Source organism: Cavia porcellus, unplaced genomic scaffold (genome assembly GCF_034190915.1).
Source record: "Cavia porcellus strain 051 isolate PalLab524CR breed Dunkin Hartley unplaced genomic scaffold, mCavPor4.1 scaffold_18, whole genome shotgun sequence".
Lineage (NCBI taxonomy): Eukaryota > Metazoa > Chordata > Mammalia > Rodentia > Caviidae > Cavia > Cavia porcellus.
In genome coordinates, this window is record NW_026947501.1 from 26583064 (window position 1) to 26597008 (window position 13945).

Sequence of the window (13945 nt, forward strand, 5' to 3'; positions counted from 1 at the left end):
ATCCAAATTAGAATATAAAGACTGGGGGCTGGGGATTTAGCTCAGCAGCATAAGCGCCTGCCTTCGAAGCAGGCAGTCGTGAGTTCGATTCCCGGTACCAATAAAAAGACAAAAAAAAAAAAAAAAGAATATAAAGACTGACATTACTACTACCATGATAATGCTGTACAGAACAATTAATTACTAAAAAGGAAAAAAAAAAAAAAAGAACAATTAATTACTATCAGTAACTGAATACACAAAGGCACGAAAGGATACATTAGTGGCTTTGTTTTGTCCTTTATCCCAATATGTGTTAAATGCAAAAAAAATTTTTTCCATTCCATCTTTCACTGGTAGTCATATATGACAGCTAAAAGTTCAATCATGACTACTGTTTCCAATGATAAGAAAGAGCACTTACACAGCTTGGTGACACTTACTGAATCCAACCTGGGACCCTGCTAAACACAATGTAGTAATGTAGTTAGCATGTATAGACAAGGTTATAATATGCCTGGTAAATAGTGCAGTTTTGCTGTGTAGAAATCAGTGTGTGTAATTTAACATTTAAACACACAATACTGGAGCTAAGTGAAACTACTGGTACATTTAATATCTACCACTGCCATAAGAAGTCTGATTAAAATTCATTGATTATTTATAGAATATATTATTTACTTAACAATTAGTCTGAAGAGATAAATATTGAGACTCATATTACTGACTGAAACACTTTGCATATTTAAAATTTTTATTATAGCTCCAATGATAGATATCATAAAGCTACTAATAGCGACAAACCCATTTTAATACTGGTATAGTAGAAACACTGCAGTGACTAGTCCTGTTCTACTTACATATAAAGATTTAATATGGGCTTAACAAAAGAGATCAGTAAAGTTTCTAATAATCACAGTACAATACATATAAATGACATCCTTTATAAATGTGTATTTGTATATACTATGGATACTATGTAATATATGTACATACATATATAGTATGCACATTATATATCACAGACATATACATATTTATGTAATTCACACACATATGCAATTTTCTGAGAAAGAACCAGGACTACTAAGAGCATAATAAATTACTAGTCCAAATTCATCCTTAAGTGGTTGTTTGCTGACATCCGGTGGCCAAAAAGACTACATTTTAAAACTCTACTATCTATAAACAGTAAAGACTTCAAAAAGGATGAATGAAAGTATTAAAGTAGTTTCCAACCAAAAAAGTGATAGAGAAGAGAGTAGGTAAAACAGAACAGGGAACAATACGGAAGACTGGTTACCCCATGAAAAGCTTTTCTACTATCAAATTCCTAAAAATGCAAAAATTAAGTTTCTAGAACTTTAGCACATGGGTAAGTAGAAAACAAAGTACGGAAAATCTGCAGAAGCAAAAACAAGTCAAAAGGATCAAGATTCTGCCAATTTCCTATAAGTTCATGCTTCTATTTATAACCACAGAGAAAACAAGAGATTCAGTCTACAGTCAAGAAAAGGTAGGGAGTCAAATGAGAGGCCTCCAAATAAAATAAAATAAAGCTAAGATATCTAAGGACTACATAAGACTATATACTTAGTGAAAGATAAAGGAAACAGCTCCCCACAATAGGAGACAATATAAAACTTTTCTCTCTGGTAAGATTAAAGTCACAAGAAGGGAGGCCCATATTAAACTGTTATCTTTGTGGCTGGAGAAATCTCAAATTAAAAATTTATTTTAAAAATAGTCCCAGTCCCCGTGCCCCCAGATATCTGACTAAATGAGAGACTAGAAGAATACAACTTAGTCCATACTTTTTTTAATGGAAAAAAAGGTAAAACAAAATATCATAACAAAATTAATAGGAGAATAATAGGTAACACATTGAGTATTATCTTTAAAGTAATTCAGAGTACAAGGGCTTAAAAAATTCTCGAAACGATATTAGCACATACCTTTCTTTTCAATTAACAGAAAGAAACTAGTAGTATAGCTATCTTGTATTTTGGTTTTTTCCTTTTCGTTCCTTCCTTCCCTTTCCCCTCATCCTCGTTCTTTTCCCCTTTCAAACAATTTCTTCCCATTTCACAATATCTATTGTGCATTCTGGACCTTATTCACTTTTAGTTTCTCACACCAGGAAAACAATATGAGTCTGATTTGCTTCACTTATGAGTATGGTCTCTAGTTGTATCCATTTATCTATAAAGTCTCAAGTTTATCCTATATGGTTGAGTAGTATTCTACTGTATAAAAAGATCACATCTTTTTAACCCATTCCATGGTTGATGGGCATCTGGTTATTTCCAAGATTTAGCTATTATGAATTATGTTGCTATAAACATGGGTGCACATATTTCACTGTGGTATGATGTTTTTAATTCTGGTAAGATACCCAGAAGAGAAATAGCAGGATTGAATGGGACTTCTAATCCTAGTTTTTTTGAGGAATCTCCATACTGATTTCTACAGTGGTTGTACCAGTCTGCATTCCCACCAACAGTAGAAAAGAGTTTCTTTTACCCCACAGCTTCTCCATACTTCTAAGAGTTTTCACAACAATATTTCTTTAAGTTGGAAATTAAATAACAAAAACTTGTAAGAAACACAAATAGTAGAGTAAGCCTTAAAAGGCTTAAAAATTAATATGTATAAATTAAAAATGTATATGTTTAAAGAAAGAGTACACATTTAATACCAAAAACATTTAGGGAACTACAAAAACTATTAGAAATGAATAAGCAAATGAAATAAAATACTGGACTTTTAGGATAAAAACCGTAATTGATATTTGAAACTTAAGAATGAACAGGGACAATTTCTAACTGGAGGTCTATCTAAAACACACATGCAGCACAGAAAGACAAAAGGTGGAAGTTATTTCTAAGAGACATGGAGAATAAGATGTGTTTAATGAAAGATCTAGTAATAAATAATAGGCAATATTCCAAGAAATAACTGAGAAGGCCCAGAATTAGTAAAAGATATAAGAAGCTGTCATCTTCAAAATACAGACAGAGCTCTTGCCTAATTCAGTCCCCCAACAAAACAGCACCACTGCTCTCTAGGTCTTGTTACATTTACCAAACATTTTGAACTAGTGCTTATTTATTCCTTCTTTTAATGGCTCAACTTCATTAACAGAATCTCACTTTGTGGGATCTAATTATATAAATATGGACTCAGCCCCATTCCAACTTTTAGTGTGCCTTTTCTCAGCTTGTTCCTCCATTACACAACGTCTGTCCCAAACCGTGCCATTCTCTTTAAGATCCCAGCCTCACCTGCAGTGTTCTTTTACAACAAATAACTTTGTCACTTATTTTGTTAAAAAAAAAAAAATTCAGGTTTATTTAAGGCATGAATCTTCCTAACTTCCCACTATCCAATACACGAGTTATCTATACTTCTCTCCACCCTTATAAATATTTGTTCCTTCCTATCTCAATGGAATTCATATCCCATGTTGAAGTAAGACTAACCCTATGCTCTAAAAATTTTATTTCCCCTGCACCTCAGGAATATCATTCCATCAACAGACGGGGGCGGATAATTCTGTACTTTCATGTTTATTTCTACTGATTTCTTTCCCTTGACAAAAATTTTCCCCTCTTAGCAAAACAACAGAGCCCATTACATTTTGAGGAGGGCTTGCTGATAAATTTTCTCCTGGCATTCTCTCTCTTTCTTCCTCCCTTTCTCTCTTTCAATAATTACAATTATTGAAGGAATAATTACAATTATTGAAAGAATAATTACAATTATTACAATAATTAAATAAGCACTCTGCACAAAGTGCCTCCATTTCCTCAGACTGGCCTTGCCCCATGTAATCTGTTTCTTACCTATATCACTCCAATAAACCTATTCTTATCAGGCAATTAAAGCCTACTAATCGTATAATCAAGTATTCACTTTTCATCTCATCATTTGCTTCGTTCATTTTTGTAGGTACAACTGCTAATTAAGCCCTCTTCCTTAAATCTTTACTCTAGACACCTCTATTACATCCCATTTTGATTTTCCCTTTTTCTGTCTCCTTGCATAATTCTTCCCTCTTGCTGTCAATACTACTGGGCCTTCAGTTCCTCCCCTCAGTTCATGAACTTAATTTTTTCCTCAGATCTGGCTGCAACTTATGGAAAGAATCAAGTTCGTGAACTGAGTTACCAGTGTGTACTTGCTCAGTTTTCTCATCAATACCTCAATTTTCACAATAAATATCCCGATTCATCCCAACTCAATAACATCTGGGTATCTCTGTTAAATTCTATAAACCTGAATATCTAATTGCCTCCCGTTCTTCAAGATATCTCAAATCACACATCCAAATCTGAATTCATGAACTTAGAACCCAAACTTAAACTTCTCTCCTAACGTTTACCATCTCACTTAAAGACACCAACAGTTACTCAAAGTAAAAATACGTAAGTCTGACTCCTCTCACCTAGCCCTAATTACTAATGCCTACCAGTTCTAATTCCATGTCTCTTCATGCTTTTCTCCATCCACATCCTCCTACTGCCTGCTCATATGCTTACGCTCTTCTAAACAGTTATTTTCCGCCTTCTTCCTCTTAGCTTGCTAATAATCCATCTTCAATATTTCTTTGACAGTAATCTTAAAAATGACATCTAGATCATGAAATAAACAGAAACAGACACAGACAGATGCACACACGCGCACACACATGCACACAAGCACACACAGTCAAGCCTCAAAATGAAATCCAAACTCCCAACCATAACTTGTAAAATCCCTCCATGTCCAGTTTATCCTGAGACTTCCCATATTCACTCTACAATTCTACCTGAAGGTTTCTGAATATAGTATATACTCACTGTGCCTGGAATCTCCTTCCTATCACTTTTTCTGGCAAATTCCTGTTCATCCTTCAAGATCCAGATCAAAACAGCTCTTCTATAAAAACTCCCTCAATAATATTACTACTATGAGGTGATACAGAAGCTTCACTCCTTATCAACAAGGTAGAATTTAAGAAACTATTCTTCAGAAAGACCAGACATTATGAAGAGTTTAAGTTTATACACTCTGGAAGAAGTTACACCAAATAAGATTTTGAGTCCATGCTTTCAAGATTCAAGTTAAATCTTGAATTCAAATTCTTTTCCTGCTTACTGATATACTGGTATTAGGCATTTTTTCTCAAAAGAGATCGATTTCATCTACAATAAAAATCTGTAACAGCATGTAATATTCTAATTTTTTGAGGACTATATTTTTAAATCTATTTTTCAAAACATGAAGAATCAAAATCTCACCTCTATGCTTGATAAGGAGTTATCACTAGGAAAAAAAGTTACTCCTTAAGAGCCATGGTATCATGTACGAATTGGCCCTCACTTGGACACTACACAAATCTGAACTGCCCTTGTGGTTTGAGTAAATTTCACCAAAAGTACTGCCATCCTGCTTTGCTTTAAAATCTTGCACAAATGCCTAATATTATCCTGAAGTTACTAGGACAATGAGTGTGGGAATGAATGGGGACTACCACTAAGAACATTCACTGGTGGAAGGCAGAGTTGATATCCTTTTGTTTTGAAATTTATGCTTTTTCATGTCTTTAAAAGGGGTACGCTATATGCAGTACTCATTTATTTGTATATCTATCTCCCACATACAGGACCATGAGCTTCCTTAGAGTTTCCAAAGGTGGCACTATAAAGTGACAGGGGGGCCTAATGCAAAGCTCAAAAATGTTCCTCAATAGACAGGCACTAGAGTTAATAATAAACATTCTCACTAAAAGGTAAACTCAAGTTCTAGCAATGCAAATAGTATTAATTTCAGCTACAAGACTAAATAAGGAAAGAAGGAGTCAGAGGAAGAAACTTAGAAAGGTCAAGGAAATTTAACATAGAATAATATCTGGGAATAATTAGTTATTTCACTAGCTTTTCTCTAATGTTCTCTGGAAACTAGGAGAAAGAAGATGACTAAATTGCAACAAAACCTAGCTCTTAAGGGAACTGGTGTTTCTGGCCCTTGCTGCCAATAGAAGGAAAAGGGTGACAGCAGTCTCTAAGGGCTTTTACAAAAATTGCTTCCAGGTGGAAATTTTTTATGGCACTGCGCAGCCTGCAGCATTTTTTTTTTTTTTTTTTTTTTTGCTTCCCTTCCAAACACTGATGATTAAACCATGGACAATCAAGCTGTAACAATGGAAACAGATAACTCCCAAACATTATGTTCATAATGCTCCAAATAACCAAGTTAACTCTCAAAAGAGAAAAAAAGAAATTGTTGGCAAAGTTTGAAGTTGAAGGGAAAGGTAGAGTGTCTTAAGGATTTGTATTGAGAACACAAAAACCAGACAAAAACTCTGTATCATAATGATAAACATCAGTCCCATGACAACTCTAGACTAAAAATGTGCAATCACAGAGAGATGAACAAAAGACAATCTTAAATGTTCTGTCATTTAACAATTTTTACTACTTCATTTTGACCCAGATTAAAAATGTTTTATTAAATGGTTACACAGGTAAAAGGAAATCCTACCACACATGTATGAGACAGATTTGTCAATTTATACCTGATCATGGCTCTGAAAAAAACCTTGATGTGTATATCTGAGTTTGTAATGACAGCTCAAGAACATCAGCAAACAAAGTTACTTATATTATCAACTCAATCAAAAGCACAAAAGACCAATTATCCAACTATCTAAAAATCTGATCTAGGCAATCTTATCTACCCTACCTTTCCCAGACCACCAAAGGATAAAACGTAGCTCAAATTTATATTAGTAAAAGTATCTAAAAAATCTGTGCAAGGCCCTTAGATCAACATTTTATACTATTTCATTTCTACCTCAAATATAATGGTACTAGAGTAATTATTAATATCAACATCATTCTGTATGTGAAGCAATCTTTCCAACATCACTAGTGTATACAAATACCTAATTTTTCCAGTATGTCACATTTATATCAAGAATAAAATTTTAAAAAAGATGAGGGAGAGAAAAAGGAATGTGCAAAAGAGGAAAAGAACAAAGGCAAGGTAAAAAAAAAAAAAACGGTATAAAACCATAAATATAGCCAACATGAAGGTAAACATATCCATGTATTTTTATTTCCACTTCTAGGGAAAAAAAATAAAGGACAGCAAAAAAAAAAAATCATCTGCAATGATGTAATTATATTTTATCTAAATAAACATTAATTTTTTTATAATTGAAAAAACAAAATGTATTTAAAAGAGTTTAGTACAGTCCCTAGTTCATAATACTCGTGCAATAAAATGCTAATTTAAGTAAAAACCAATTAACATTTCAGGGTTAACTTGAAGTCTAAATTGAATAATTTCAAGTAAAATAAACATAAAAGTCAAAAGGAAAATTCCTTCTTAAAAAGTATCTCCTGTAAATCCAATGAACAGTCAGCGCTGGTCAGAACTTTAAAGATTCAGTGTTTTTTACACATCTAATTTCCTCTATTATTGATTATGATCCTAAAACGGATTTAATTAATGTTTTTTTATTTTCTCTCAAATGGGAGGGAAATGAAGGATATCATAATTGTTACTATGACTCAACCCATGATGTATTTTTAAGTAACTTGATTTGTGAACTAGAAAAGTAGGCCATTTTTGTTTTGCTTCCTACTCTACTAATACAATATGCACCCATGAACATCATAAAACTATTTACAAAACAACTGTTATGTTTCAGACAAAAAAAATAAATGTGGACACCCCTCCCTGCATGTGTGCCAAGTTTCCATCAGAAATAAATACTGTCATTTTTTCACAGAAACACTTGTTTGAAGATAGTATAACAATTTTATGACCTTTCTTTACATACAAATGTGCAAGGAAAAAAAAAGAAACGTCAGAGACAATCTAGTTCAGTTTCACAGACATGACCTTTTTACCAGATATCTCCATCAAATACTAATTCAGCTTCTGCTGAAACATACCCAGGTAAAAAGAAGTTCACTACAAAACAACAAATCTCACGAATTTCAACAGCTGTTGCAAAGCTTTTAATACAAAAATCAAAATTTGCCTTCTTGTAATGTTCACCATTTATCTATTTTTGCCCTAAAACACACACACACACACACACACAAACGCACGCACGCACGCACAAAAAAAAAAAAGCCCTTGATCCTACTCTTCCTTTATACAGACTGATCTCAAATCATTCAACTATTACACATACAAGCAGCCTTTCCTTTCAAGTTTTCACCTTCTAAACACATTCTAGTATGAACTCTTAAGACAAAACTAAACAGGCAGTATTGCACAGTGGTCAAGAACAAGCCACATTAAGGCCTTGGTGCTGTTACTTATGAATCATGTGACCTTGGGCAAGTTATTAAACTTCTCTTTCCTGACACACTAAAAGCATTCCATAAACATTAGCAATTTTTAAATCAAGAATGGTCAAACTAGGAACATGAGGTATATCTCCTTTAACCGGGTTTTTCAGTTTCTAACAGTAATGCTTATGTGGGGTCTTTTTGTTTTCTGTTTTGTGTTGTGTTCCTTTTCATTTCCTTTGTGGTGCTGGGTATTGAACTCAGTCTTTACATTGAACTATAGCCCTAGTCTTCTTCTTATTTAATTTCAAGATAAGAGTTCTCACAAATCACTAGGGTACCCAGGCTGGGCTAGAACTTATAACTCTCCTCTTTCGCCTTCCAAAGGTAAGCTTTGTTACTACCTTACCCCGCTGTTTAAGCACTTTTGACAATCATATTATGCTATATATTCAGCAACAGTCATCTAATATCTTTTAATATTTTGTGTATTGCTATTGCAATTGGTATTCTGAATCTACAATTTAGTAGCTACTACAATGATAGTCCATTTTTCCAGGCTATTGAGATCTTTCAGGACAATGATTTTGTCATTCAAACTTCCACTTCCATGTCTCCCTTTGTAAGTAGGCACAAGAGGATTTTCACAAAAGAAAATTCACTATGGAGAAGAGAAGAAAACAAAATAATTCCAGAATATAAAAAAGGAGAACATGAACATTTGAAACTGAAACTTAATGGTTTCCATTTTTAAAGAGAAATGAGAGACCACTGATCACATAAAGTTAAATACATATCTGAAAAAGTTAATATTCAGCTTTTTTTTAAAAATCCAATAGAATAACTCACCAATCTCACTTCCTTAAACCAATATTTAGCCCCCCAACAGTGTCCAACTTGGAAAGAACTTACCATGAGCCAACGCTTTTAATGTCCTTCTCTTTTGAAGGCACAATGGAAACAATTCCCCAGAACAAAGGAGTTGCGTCAGCGAATTCACTGCTCTTTCAAGTTGAAAGGACAGTTGATTCACACCATGTGTCAGAGAGAAACACCAGTTAGAATCAAGTGAGATAAATTTTAGGCTTACGGAGCTGTTTAATATTAAACTATAATAAATCATCTTTACAGCAAATTATAAACAAAATATTTAGTTTACTCTCTCTTTCATATGTGTTCCTTCTCTTGAAAAGAAATTTTAAGACAATCCATAACTCCAAGGTCACAGATGAATACCAAGAAATAATTTTCAAATGTTACCATCCAGAACCAGTGATTCAGATCATATTCCAACAGACTATCTTGTTGTATCACAGTGAGCCTTGTGATATAGCCCTTTGTAGTCCAATGTAGGTTTAGTTCAGTAACAGTCATGGTCTTTAGTCTAAGGCCTCCTTTCAGTCATTAACTATCTATACAGCCTGGCCTGGTGGTGCACACTATTAATCTCAATTACTTGTGAGTTTGGGACAGAAAGATCAAAACTGTAAAGCCAGCTTGGTCCATTTGGCATGATGCTGTGTAAAAGCAAAGAATAAAAAAGGCTGCAGATATAGCTCAGTAGCAGAGTACTTGTCTAGCACGTATAAGACCCTGGGTTCAAACCTCCACACTCAAAAAAAAAGAAAAGTTTCTACATGAATCATCACACTGTTCACGCTACTCAATAATTTTACTTTTTACCTAAATCAAGAAATCACATACACTATTCAACTATATAAATGATATTAAACTGATTGTATTTTTAAGAGTCTGAAAGATAAGAATTAAAGCCTAGAAAATACATGCATTTGGAGAGGAAAAAAAATCCTAAAACGATCAAAATAAAATTTAACAGACTGAGTGATAACAAAACTCAAATAATAAAATAAAGGTAGAGAAAAAACTACTTTAACAATGTTTACCGCATTACAAGACATCTTTCTGAAAGTTCATTAAAATTGCATGATTCATTCAATGTAAGAAATTGCAATCAATAACTGCAGGGAAAACAAATTGTACTCCTTTTTGGAAATAACCTCTGATTAAAATCTGATGTTTAGCTTTTGCCTAGAACATATTTTCAATATCATCTATTACCAAGAGATCAGTCCAGATACAATAGAGAATATGATACCTTATACAGATCAACTCTAAATTCAACAAAGTAATTATCTATTTACAGACCTAGTCATCCTTGAAAAAACAAAGATTGCTTATCAACAAATTATCCTTCCATATGAGCATATTTAGGATAATTCTCAAAGTTATGAAACAGACATAAACTAGGTGTTCAATTTATGAGGTAAGCTGATTTACTCAATTTACTCAGTGACAGAAAGCAGGGGCAACTTCTTGTAATGTTTAAGCTGTACCAAAATAGAAAAAAAATAAACTTCTAAAAGAAGAAGTATGACTACTGAATAATAAAATAAAATAAAATAAATTGATTTGACACATTAAAAACTTTTCTCAGAAATTTAACAATATTGGGTATGCTGGTGATACAGGCAATTTCCTATCATAGGTTCATTTAATAAGTATTTACTGAGGATTTACTAAAATATATATATATATATATCTTCTCTGGAGGAAGCCCATATTGTAATCCGTAAGGAAATACACAAAAAACTACAATTAAAGGTAATTACAAACCTACTTAAAAATTATATGTTTAAATGTCTTCACTTAAGATGATATAGCAATGCAAAATAAAGACATGCTCAGTGTAAAAGTGGATTAGTCAGAAACAGCTTGTCAGAGTTGCTGAAAACACGCAATAAGGAAAAAAAATTATAAATATTAAAAGCAAGTGAAAGAGGACAGGAGAAAGGAAAGATATAAGAAACTCAGACACAAGAATGACTGCAGACTTCTTACCTGAATTATGTAAGCAAGAAGACAATGGAAACATACCTTTAAAATACTCAATGAAAAACTATAAACCTAGAATTCTATATCCAGCAAATATATCCCTTCAAAACCAAGAGCAAATAAAAGATTTACGTTCGACAAAATCTTGAGAACTTGTTGTCAGCAGTTAAAAGCATTTGTTTAAGCAAAAAGCTAATGAAAGCTTCTCAAAATCTAGATCTAAATAAAGGAATAAAGAGCTTAAGAAATGGTAAATATATAGGAAAATTTTTTTATCATTTATCATTTTTAAAATATTTTTCATCACCTTTTTTAAAATTTCTTTGAAAGGAACTTTATGTGCTCATTTGGCAACACATATACTAAAAGGTAACTTTACAACAAAAATAACAAATTTTGAGATTTATGACATATATAGAAGTAAAATGTATATAATAAATCAAAGATCAAGAGAGCCAAGCCCATAATCCTAGCATTTGGATGGAAGCAGGTGGATCACCACAAATTTGAGGGCAGATGGGACTACAAAGTGAATGGAAGGCCAGGCTGAACTACATAGCAAGATCCTGTCTCCAAAAAAAAAAAATCACTGGAAATGAAAATATACTGTTATAAGAATCTTATGTTATATGTGGAAGCATTATATCATTTGAAAATATTATTTTGATTAATTAGAGATATATATTGTAAACCTACCAGAACCACAAAAATAACAAAAGCTATACACACAAGAAGGTACATCTAATAAACCAATAGTGGAATAGAATTAAATCCTTTAAATTTATCTGGTTTTTCTAATTCTGCTAAGGAAGAGTAAAAGAAAAATAGAGGGACAAATAAAATACAAATAGGAAAACAATAAATTAAATCTAGTCACATAAGTAGTTATATTAATAGAAATTATTTTCTCCTTTCTTGCTTGCTTCCTTTTTTTTTCCCACAGTGACTGAACACAAGGCCCTTGCACTGAGCTGTATCTCCAGCCCTTTTTTTATTTTTTATTTCGAGAGAATCTTGGTAGGTCACTCAGTTACCCAACTGGGCTTAAAATGGCAATCTTGCTACCTTGTCTTCTAGTTTGGTAAGATTACAGGAGTAAACCACCTGACTCTGGTCTTGCATCCTTTTTAATTAACTGATTATATACCCATTTCCCTGCTCTTTGCAGTTATGGTCATTCTTTTTAGTAGAACTGTGGGATAGTTTTATTTTTTATTAATAATTTCCAAGCTTCTTAATTTGCTATTCCAATTTTCCAAAGAAAATAACCTGGAACTTTTAAACATATTTCTATTTTGAATTTTTTGGCAGTATGCCTATGTCTTTAAATAATATAGTAATATTGTTATTTGGTTTTTGTCAGTTTTAAATATTATCTACTACTGGTTATCATTGGTTGAAACGCACCTTATCATACCTTAGTCTTCTAGTCCTCTCATTTCAATATACTTACACCATTTTTACTTTTTCTAAAGACTTAAATAATACTCATTTTTAGTTCTTATATCACTAACAAAATATATCCTGCAATGAATACAAAATGAAGCATTTGCTCTCCCAACTTCTTTTTTTTCTGCCTCTCAAACTAAAGTAAACAGTATATATACATATATTATGCTCTCTTATCATAATTGTTTTCATGGATCCCCAATACTCTATTTTTGAAACCAATAAATAACATTTGCACTGTTTTAATGATATATAAATATTCTTTACTATCGATAAGCCAGGTTGCCAGGCCAGGGATTTAGCTCAGTGGCACAGTACCTGCCTGGCAAGCATGAAATACTGAGTTCAATTCCCAGTACAAAACAAAGGCCACATTACCTATTGATCATCATTCCTTTTTTGTGGAAATTCAACCTTTTCTCTTGAAACTCTGCTCTCCTCCACCAATCTAAACTAGTACCTCTCCAGAACTTCTGCAAATGTTTCTGATGTTCTTCCTTCCTTAACTTACATAGCTGCTCAGCCAACACTAAATTACGAAAACAAACAGTAAAGAAGATGGGAACAATGAGAAGGGGTAAATCAACATTCTTCAGTCCCTTTTTTTTTTTTACCTTCAGGGCATCTGTCTGCACACAAGAGACTGATGGTCCTAGGAAAGGGATCAAGCAGAAGGATGTGACTAAGCGGTAAAGAATCAGCTTTTCACAGTTTTATGGAATTCAAGTAATTTAAATTGGAGACATAAGAGATTACAATTCTGCAAAAGAAAAACAGAAAGAACAAAATATGCATAAATTTCTCTCAAAACTGGAGAATTCTCCTCCCCTCCCCTACCTCCCCCTTGATGCATTACTGAACCTAGGGCCTTTGCACTTAGCTACCTGCCTAGTCCTTTTTTTGTTATTTTGAAACAGGGTCTCACTAAGTTGCCCACGCTGGATTCAAACACAAGATACTCCCAACTCAGCCTTTCAAGAGTTCACTCAGTACATTCGCAGAATTCTTAAGTACAAACTAAGAAGAAAAACAAATAGTCCCAGAGAAGCAGAATACTTTCAGAGTCATGAGTAGAAGAAAAAACAAAGAATAGAACTCAGTCTCCAACTGAGGTCCCTAAGCCTCCCTCCAGGTACTTTCCAAAGTCTGAAAGACATCAAAAAGCATTAAAGAACCAAAGAGCATGACAACTTTGACAAAGCTGAACCCTAGATTTAGCCGCCTCAGTGCCTGAGTGCACTGAGGAAATAACTGCCATAGTACCTGCCTTAGAAAATAAAAAGCAAGCAAGCAATCCTTCTCCTAAGAACAAAAAGACTTTCCAGAATCTGCACAATTGTTTTTATGTACACTCAGTCCACAATTACCAGGTA

At 33.2% G+C, this 13945-nt stretch overlaps 1 protein-coding gene across 2 annotated transcripts in view; it reads right to left on the reverse strand.

Annotated features, from left to right (window-relative positions):
* The window catches only part of Exoc6b (exocyst complex component 6B), a 541291-nt gene that overhangs the window by 477678 nt on the left and 49668 nt on the right, over nucleotides 1–13945 (reverse strand). The window contains exon 2 of one of the 2 annotated variants that reach the window (XM_063230357.1): nucleotides 13187–13332. The exons of the other annotated variant lie outside the window; for it this stretch is intronic. The gene's annotated coding sequence lies outside the window, so the exon portion shown is untranslated. The remainder of the gene's footprint in view (nucleotides 1–13186; nucleotides 13333–13945) is intronic. 2 annotated transcript variants of the gene reach the window in all.